At 34.1% G+C, this 10069-nt stretch overlaps 1 long non-coding RNA gene across 1 annotated transcript; it reads left to right on the top strand.

Annotated features, from left to right (window-relative positions):
* Positions 1-1812: 1812 nt before the first annotated feature.
* Positions 1813-3795, top strand: LOC114425873. The gene is made up of 3 exons (XR_003669308.1): positions 1813-1933; positions 2041-2471; positions 3382-3795. It is a non-coding gene; the product is annotated as an uncharacterized LOC114425873 (long non-coding RNA).
* Positions 3796-10069: the final 6274 nt, after the last annotated feature.

A 10069-nucleotide genomic window follows, 5' to 3' on the forward strand; every position in this document is an offset into this window, starting at 1 on the left:
GAAGAAAGCTTAGAATCAAGAATTAAGATTCAAGGTTCAAGATCTCAAGAATCAAGATTCAAGGTTCAAGATCAAGATTCAAGACTCAAGATTCAAGAATGAAGAAAAGACTCAATCAAGATAAGTATTAAAAAGTTTTTTAAAACTTTGAATAGCACATGAGTTTTTGACAAAACCCTTTACAAAGAGTTTTTACTCTCTGGTAATCAATTACCAGACTGTTGTAATCGATTACCAGTAGCAAAATTGTTTTGAAAAAGTTTTTCAAATTGAATTTACAACGTTCCAATTATTTTCAAAAAGCTGTAATCGATTACAATGTTTTGGTAATCGATTACCAGTGCCTTTGAACGTTGAAATTCAAATTCAAATGTGAAGAATCACATCCTTTCACACAAAAGCTTTGTGTAATCGATTACCACTAATTTAGTAATCGATTATCAGTGATTGTTTCTGATAAATCAAAAGATGTAACTCTTCAAAAAGGTTTTGACCTTTTCAAATTGGTTTTAAGTTTTTCTAAAAGTTATAACTCTTCTAAATGGTCTTCTTGGCCAGACATGAAGAGTCTATAAAAGCAAGGCTTTGATTTGCTTTTCAAAACACTTGATAATTTCAATTCATTCTTACATACTTTTACTATTCCAATCAATCCTTTACAAGCCTTGAATCTCTTTGAACTTCTTCTTCTTCTTCTTCTTCTTATTTGTACCAAAAGCTTTCTGAAGTTTCTGCTTTTCTAAACCTTGAAAACTTGTGTTATTCATCTTTTCATTCTCTTCTCCCTTTGCCAAAAAGAATTCGCCAAGGACTAACTGCCTGAATTCTTTTTGTGTCTCTCTTCTTCCTTTTCCAAAAGAACAAAGGACTAACCGCCTGAATTCTTTTGTGTCTCCCTTCTCTCTTGTCAAAGAATTCAAAATGACACAGTCTGAGAATTCTTTTGATTCTTCCCATTCCCTAATACAAAAGTGTTCAAAGGACTAACCGCCTGAGAATTCTTTTGTATCCCCATTCACAAAGTATCAAAGGTTTAACAGCCTGAGATCTTTGTCTTAACACATTGGAGGGTACATCCTTTGTGGTACAAGTAGAGGGTACATCTACTTGGGTTTGACTGAGAACAAGAGAGGGTACATCTCTTGTTGATCAGTTCTAGTGGAGGGTACATCCACTAGGTTCAAAGAGAACAAGGGAGGGTACATCCCTTGTGGATCTTTGCTTGTAAAAGGATTTTTACAAGGTTGAAAGAAATCTCAAGGACCGCAGGTCGCTTGGGGACAGGATGTAGGCACGGGTTGTTGCCGAACCAGTATAAAAACTCTTGTGTGTTTGTTTCCTTCTTCCCTACTCTTTTACTTTCCATTGTGCATTTAATTTCCGCTTTTACTTTCTGTTAAGATTCTCTTCTACTCATCATTCTCTTAACAATTTAGTAAAAGCCTTAAAAGAGTAATTTTTTAATTGGTAAAGGTTTAGGAATAATTAATTCAACCCCCCTTCTTAATTATTCTGAGGCCACTTGATCCAACATCAACATCGTTAAATCTAAGTCGGTTATGAAAAAATCGATATAGTAAAGCTTGCAGTGACATTTTTGCAATTAAACCAAACTTTTATAAAGTGTTAAAGATGATTTTCATTAACCACCTTTGTTTGTAAGCCTATTACTACGGTTTTTAGAAAACCGCTTTTGTTTGTAGCCTACTACTGCGGTCTTTTTTTGAAAACCGCCTTTGCCTCATATTTATAATTACTTCAATTTTTGCTTTTCAGTCTGGAACTCATACGTGCATGCTTCTTCACCCTACCCTGACCTCCGCACATCTCACCCTCGCTCTTCACCCTGCCGTGAGCTCTGCAATCTGCCACAACCTCCTTCGTGACCTCCGATACTTGCCGCAAGCTTGTCGTGGACATTCCCTCTATTGCAGTAAGTACCAATAACCTAAAATCAAAATCTTTTGTTTAAGCTGCCTCTGGGCATTGTGCGTTTTGTTTTGCTATGTTCCTCACTTAAAATCAAAATCTTTTGTTAAGCTACCTCTAGGCCTCGTCGACGGTGTCCCTGACATCTTTGATGCCGCTAGTGATGGCAGACAAGGAGACGAAGCAGTAAGAGTTAATAGAAGGGGTGGAGTTGACGATGTCTTTGGCGATAGTGGTCTTGTCGGTGTCGGGTGGGCCCCACGGTTGTGTTGGATTGCGGAGCGAAGAAGGGAGTTGGGGGCAAGGAGATGCTCTTGACCTACGATGTCGTCAAGGGTTCTGGGATGCAAACGCTCGTACAAGGGTTCGTGAATGTGGGTGTTGGGGTGTTTCTTGTCTGCGATCTTAAAGAAGAAAGAGGGCTATTGTTGTGGTTGTGCTGGAGAAGGAGAAGGAGAAGGTTTGGGGAATTTGGAGGGGAGGAAAGGTTGAGAGCAATATGTCCGGTTTGCGGGAAGATCGCATATCAAAATCCGAAGATGGTGACTATCTATAAATATCTCTGTTAGTTTCTGGTTGATTTGGTTTAGTGCTTGTGAAGTGATAACGGGTATTTTTGCGTGTTCTGAAGTAATTTTCTTTGAATGTGTATAAATGGATTTGCAAGATGGTTGTTGTGCAACAAGTATATTAGAAATTTGTTTTACTTGTTCTTTCATTCTTGTAGTTGATTTTGTGGTTTTTGTTCACTCTTAAATTTGGATTAGGACTTCTACCATATGTTCCGCAATAAGTGTGAAGGTTGCTCTGTGCATTAGATATGATTTGGTATGCTCTACATGAATTTGATACTAAAATGTATATGGAGGTATCTGCATATAACATGCTTTAAAATGTTATGCCTATAATTTTCATTCTTTGAAGTAATTTTTGTTTTCACATAATAGTTAATGAAAATAAAAAACAAATAAGGATTTGGAGGAGTATCATTTGTTTAGATGCTCTCCTAAAGGAAGCATGGTCACTATAAATAGTAGTTGTACTTGTATCAAATGTGTATGCATGTCGGACTCTTCAGAAACTCCTGCATTTTATGTTTTTTTTTTACTTCTGTTTTTTGAACTTTTATAATTCCATTACAATTAGATAAAAAAAATTAATGTTTCATTATGTTTACAATGACTTATGCTAAATTTCAAAATTTAATGTTTTATCAGGCTTTGATGTTGAATTATTTTTGTAGTAATTTTTGTGTTTATTAATGTTTAAAATTTGTCATATCTTTGTGTCATGTGTCATATTTGTGTTTTGGGATTCTCTAACCTTTATCTTCTGGAAAAGAATTGTATAATGATTGTATGTTGTTTGTCATAGCATTTATTTCATTCCATCAATTGATACATGACTAATTACTTTGTTCTGAACATGACATGATTTTGGGTGGCAAAATAGGTTGGCTGCCTCATTGAACATGATAACAAGGTCCTTCTTTGCAAGAGGAGTATTCAACCATCTCAATTAGGACCCTTTCTGCTGGTTATTTGGAAATTGGAGAGTCTGCTGTGGAAGGTGCCATTAGGGAAACAAGGGAGGAAGCAAATGCAGACGTATAAGTAATTTCTCCATTTGCCCAATTGGATATTCCTTTAATTGGCCAAGTGAGAAAGAAGCTTTGATTTATTTCTTCATTATTTTTGTTATTATTTTTCTTTTTTGTTGATTTCCTTGATTTGGTAGAGAATTTTGATCATGATTATGGAATGTTTGAGGTAGAGTTACATGATATTCTTAGCAAAGCTAAAGAAGCACCATTTTTCACCTGGTCCAGAATCATCGTTATGCCAACTTTTTCCACTTGATGATATACCTTTCAATTCTTTATCCTTTCAACAAATTAACTCTTTTTTTTTCTCAGGTCTCTTGAATTATCTTCTTATCAAAAAATATTTTGCAGAATATGCAGGTCCCAGATCTCATTTTATGTTCAGAAAATGATAATCTTGGTCCTTTTCAAGTTATTTCAATTTCTTTCCCAAGACTAAAAGACCTTGGTGGAGATGTCAAATTGTTAAAATGGAGTGCTTCTCCTCATGTAGTTCAGTATCTTGACAATTTGATTCATTTAGTGAAACAACATTCATTTATGTGCAGTCTTGGTAAAGTTGGTAACCTCTTTAACCATAAGATCTGCATTTTACATTCCAACACTAGTTTGCATGCTAGGTTGCACCTGAAGTTCCAATTACTGAAGTCTGCTAGCTGAAAATATGAATGATTTTGTTTCCTATTTGCAAGATGACAGGTATGCAATTATTTTTGTTGCATGTGGGTACAAAGGGAAATAATTGGTAATTCCTGATATTTAAGTATAATTGGAATGAGTATTGTAACCAAATCATTTTTAGTGCTTTGGTGGAAGAGTTGGGTTTGTGAGAGAGATGATGGGGAATGAGTATTGTAACCAAATCATTTTCAGCCTTAACACAACAACATTGCACTACATCATTCCATATGCTATTGGAGCTTCTGCAAGGTTAGGTCCAAATTTGTTTCTTCATTTCTATACACAAGATCAATGGCACTGCACAATTGTTTGCTGAAAAATCACGATCTTATGAATTTTGCTTTGCAGTACTCGCATTTTGAATGAATTAGGAGCAGCGAATCCAAAGGCAGCTCAAGGTATTGTTCGTTGTTGTCATTCTTGGAATTGTCGATGGGGTTATTGTCAGCAATTGTTTAATGAAATTGTTTTCTTTAACAATTCCGTTGATATTGGTAATTCATGTCATTTTAAAATTTTAAAAATTATAATTAAGAAGATAATTGAAAAAAGGATATTTTAAACTTTAAAAATGACTAATAATAATAATAATAATAATAATAATAATAATATTGTATGCTTTTAATATCTAGTGGTGAAATATTCACCCTTGGATTGGATGGGCCCTATTGCTCTTTTGATGATTATGATTTTCTCAACAAAATGCCCAATTCCACACGTGTGGCTGTGTCCAAGCCTCACTGTGCTCTGCAGAAGTGGAACTTTGCATGATTTTTTTTATGTTGTATTATCTAGGAAGCCAATAAATATTTGCTCATGTAAGCCTTGCGTGTTCCTTGGCCTTATTATGATGAAAGCTTCAAAAGCACTGCATGGCTTGAGCGGGCTTAAATTATGGGTTATATATTTTCTATTATATGAAAAGTAGAATTTGCTTAGGTGGCTTTTATAAGGTAAGCATTGCTACTAATTAAATTAAACAATTCAAACATATTCACTAGCCCAGATTGCCATGCTTACAATTGCACTATTATTAATAATACCATTTATCACTCACTTGTTAAATGCTTTTAATACCATTATTTTCTCTTGTTTGATTGGAAAGAGCTTGTATAAGTTGAGTTTTAAAAGCTCACTGGGTCAAAGGCCAAGTTTTCCAAGGAATGCTTATTGAGATTATTACAAATTTCTTACCAATAAAGTCTTCTTAATTATAATTTTTAAAATACTGATAAAAAAGAATAATAATAATATTGTATGCTTTTATTTTCTATACTTTCGTTCAATCTTATTTTTAGTCTTCAAAGTTTCACAACATATAATTTAATTTTTGAACTTAAAAAAAAATATGATTTTTACAACATAATGCATGTTCTGCTGGAAAGTCGTCCAAGGACTATATAAACACATTTTTTTTATGTTGTTGTTCTATATTGCCTGATATAAAAGTTTGAAGACTAAAAATAAAATTTAATAAAATATAAAAACTAAAAATATATTGTATTACTTAGGTATTCATAGAGAAAAGTGAATAACTTTTAGAACGTCAATATAACTTTCATTAGTACTGTAGCTTCCTTTGAGAGTATACTTTTTATACAGGTGCCTGGTTATTTTTTAGTTCAATAATAAATAATAAATAATAAATAAAATACATTAATATTTTAGATTCTTGTTAGATTCAAGCTGAATAAAGCTTAGCTTGACTTCACCTAATTTTATTCTTGATAATTATACATATAATACTGCATGCCAACCAAGGATTCACTGTTTTTTATTTGCTTTTTTTTTTTTCATTCTGGTCTTTGTCTCTTCTACAACCTAACTACGTGTTTGGTATCGAAGTAGAAGCTACTAGTAGCATGCATAGTCTGCTACTAACAGTAGCTTTCACATTTTTTTTCTTCTTATAAGTTGAAGTGATTTAGCTTCAAACATCCAAATTACACACACTAATTAAGCATGGGGTTGACATATGACGTGTCATTTGAATTAAACTTGTTTGCTAGGCTTAAACTAGGATGGTATGTGATCTTTGTGACATCAAGTCCAAGCAAGGTGTGAGCTTCATTCTAGTAACATTCACTCTTATTTTTGCTGTTAGTTTTCTTCTGTTCAAAAGTTTTAGGTCAAATTGATTTGCAGGTCCACAAAGTTGTTGATGCATGCAAGAATGCTCTTAGAGGACTGCATAACAACAAAATTACTGAGAGGGAGTTGGACAGGGTTAGTTATTGAAATTCTCAACTTGTCTCAACTTGTTTTTACATTACAATTTAGTGAGCAACACTTTTAGATAATTTTTCAGCTAAACGTATATAGTATCTGTGTTCAAATTTGATTAATTTTATTCTTTCTCTCTTCTTATGAACAATTTAGTTTAGTAATTACTAGTTAGTTAGTAGAAATATTTTTTAATGAAATGACCATGCCACCAATTTTTATGTCATCATAATTTTTGCTTCCAAAAAGCAAATAAATTAAAAATAATTAATAATTCTACATCGGTTCAGGCCACAACCAATGTAAAATGGCTAGCAATCTACATCGGTTATTAGAAAGACCGATGTTGAATGTTTCATCGTGGGGTAGGAATCTACGACGGATCAGGATACACCTGATGTAGAATAATGACTTTTTACATCGGTTTTCATGACAACTGATGTAGAAATCTGGCATTCTAAGACGGGTTTGGCGACCAACCCGTCTTAAAATTGGCAGATTTTTATATCGATTGTCCTAATAACCGATGTAGAATGTTAGAATTCAACATTGGTCGCTCAACCGTCGTTGTGTTTCAACGACACCAGGCTACAACGACGCGTGATAACCGATGTAGAAAGTCACCGATAACCGATGTAGAAAGCCTATTTTCTAGTAGTGCATGGCCTCCAACACCAGCATGAATCATGTAGTTCCAATTGTGTTGTGTTAATGGTTGAACTGAAATGCATATCGTTAATAAATAAGAATGCATAGGATTGGTCTTTCCTCATTGATGGACCTTCTCTCAATTTTACGCTTAATTAAATGAACTATTACGTAACAAAATTAATACATGCAAAAGCAAGCTTTTATTCATTTTGATTGAAGGATTTTTTATCATTGATTAGAGAATTATTAGAGGTATTGTTGTAATTTGTAAAACTAACTAGTATCCCACTATTTGGTTCTTAGAGGGAATACTCAAGTCATGGGTCAGTGTAGAATAATGAGAATCATCAACATTTTTTACCTAAAAAATCTCACCCCTATTTATGGTTATAGTGATGGACCTTGGGTCCATGAGTCCTATTGCTTGGTTACCATTTTAGGTAATCTATCATTTTATGGTGTATTCATCAGGTTGAATACCATCACTAGAAAAAAAATTTACACATTGGTTCTTTAGCACAATCTATGACGGTTCAGAAACTATCTTTGAAGCCATCGTCTTGGAAAGTCAATATTTTTTACCAAGGTTTTTAAGCCATCTTAAAAACTTGATTTCTATGTCGTTCTCTTTGAAACCATTGTCAGACCCTAATTTCATCCGGGTACAATGTTTTTATCATTCAGATATGATGTTTTGATCATTGTTAATCGAATTACGATGTTTGACACCAGTTACAGCACAAGGCCAAGGGGTCACGCAGGGTTTTGATGGTTGTTTGTCAGTTCCAGAAACAAAAGTCACAAGGAAGGGGCAAAATGGTCATTTCCTAGATATTTCTGGACCTAAACTCGCCCAGGCTAGCATCTGGCTCGCCTGGGCCAAGAAATTTCTTCAGCCCTAAGCAAGCTACTCACATGGACGAGCTGATACCTTCAACTTTAAGCAACCAGCTCGCCTAGGCGAGTTTCCCCTACACCAAATGGCCTTTTCCTATAAATAGTCATGTAGGGGAAGGATTTAAGGGGGCTGAAAACCGAAGAAAGAGAGGAAAAATGCAAAAAGGAGAAAGAGAAGAAGTAGAAAAAAAGTCGAGGTGCTGGTGAATCGAACCATGAATCGTTTCCTACATCATTTCTCTTGCAAGTCTTGTACCCTGTGCAATAGTCGGTTAATTTTTCTTAAGATTTTGATGTAATCTTTGTACCCTTATGTATCCCTCTTGATATTATATATGTAATCTTTTCTACTCAAATATCACTTGAGATCATTTCAAGATCCAACGCCTTAACAACTTTCTTCGCTTTTCAAAATCTAAAACGTGTTTGAAGGTCCAACGCCTTAATGACTCTTTGTTTGTAATTAAAATAAATCTTTAAAAAAAGCATAAAATCAATTCAACACACAAACATTCAGACTTATAGAACTACGTAGATCTTATTTTCTCATTGCACTTGAGGATACGTAGGAGTAAGGACAACACCCTTGTCGATTCAAAAAATAATAATATTAAATAAATAAAAATATATAGTAAAAGAAAAGAAATTCACTGCTCTTGGAAAAATAATTAATTTTGTAGTCATGTTATTTTTATTGCATACTCGATTAAAGGTTGTCGTTCTTTGTGACGGGCGCGTGGAGTGCTAATGCCTTCCCTATGCGTAAACAATGTTGGATCAAGTGGCATCAGAATAAGAAGGGGGGTTGAATTAATTATGAATGTGTCTTGACTAATTAAAAATTTATCCTTCTTAATGTTACTAGATTCAATTAGGCTTTACTATTAAGTTATGAGAAAGTAAAGAACACAAGATTTATACTGGTTCGGTAACAACCCGTGCCTACATTCAGTCCCCAAGCAACCACCGGGTCTTGAGATTTCCAGTAACCTTGTAAAATCCTTTACAAGCAAAGATCCACAAGGGATGTACCCTCCCTTGTTCTCTTTGAACAACCAAGTGGATGTACGCTCCACTTGAACTGATCCACAAGAGATGTACCATCTCTTGTTCTCAGTATCACAACCAAAGTAGATGTACGCTCTACTTGTACTACAAAGGATGTACGCTCCAATGTGTTAAGACAAAGAATTCTTAGGCAGTTAGTCCCTTGAATCTTTGTAAGGGGAAACAAAAGATATCTCAGGCGGTTAGTCCTTTGAATCTTTTGTCAAGAGGGGGAAGGGAGAATCAAAAGAATTCTTAAGTGGTTAGTCCTTTGAATCTTTTGTCAAGAGGGAGAAGGGATGAAAAAATAGCACACTTTTGTTTTCTGCAAAATTTCCACTTTCAGAAAAAACAAAGTTTTGAAACAAAGTTTAGAAATTTTTTTGGCAAAGAAAAAGCAATGGGCAATGGTTAGAGAAAGATTTTGAAGAAGGATTATTTGGAAGAATATCACACATATATGTTTTGAATGTGTGCCAAAGTCATGTTTTTATAGACTCTTCATGTCTGGTCAAAGAAACCATTGGAAGAGTTGTGACTTTAGAGAAAACCATGTTAAGAGTTATAACTCTTAACTTTTTCTTCAAAATTGTTCACTGGTAATCGATTACCACAAAGGTGTAATCGATTACACAATGCATTTTATGAAAAGTTGTGACTCTTCACAATTGGTTTTGAATTCCAACGTTCAGATTCACTTGTAATCGATTACTAATATAGTGTAATCGATTACACTGTTTGAAAATCATTTTGGAACGTTGCAAACTATTTGAAAACATTTTGAAAATCAAACTGGTCACTGGTAATCGATTACTGATAACTGGTAATCGATTACCAGAGAGTAATCACTCTGGTAACTTAGAAAATTTTGTAAAACAAAACTATGCTATTTGGTTTTTGAAAAAATCTTTTAATACTTATCCTATGTGAAGTCTTGACTTGTTGCTTCTTGATTTCTTCTCACGAATCTTGAATCTTGTATTGGATTCTTGATGCTTGATCTTGAAGTCTTGAATCAATCTTGAATCAATCATTTGG

The sequence above is a fragment of the Glycine soja genome, chromosome 9, assembly GCF_004193775.1.
Source record: "Glycine soja cultivar W05 chromosome 9, ASM419377v2, whole genome shotgun sequence".
Classification (NCBI taxonomy): Eukaryota; Viridiplantae; Streptophyta; class Magnoliopsida; order Fabales; family Fabaceae; genus Glycine; species Glycine soja.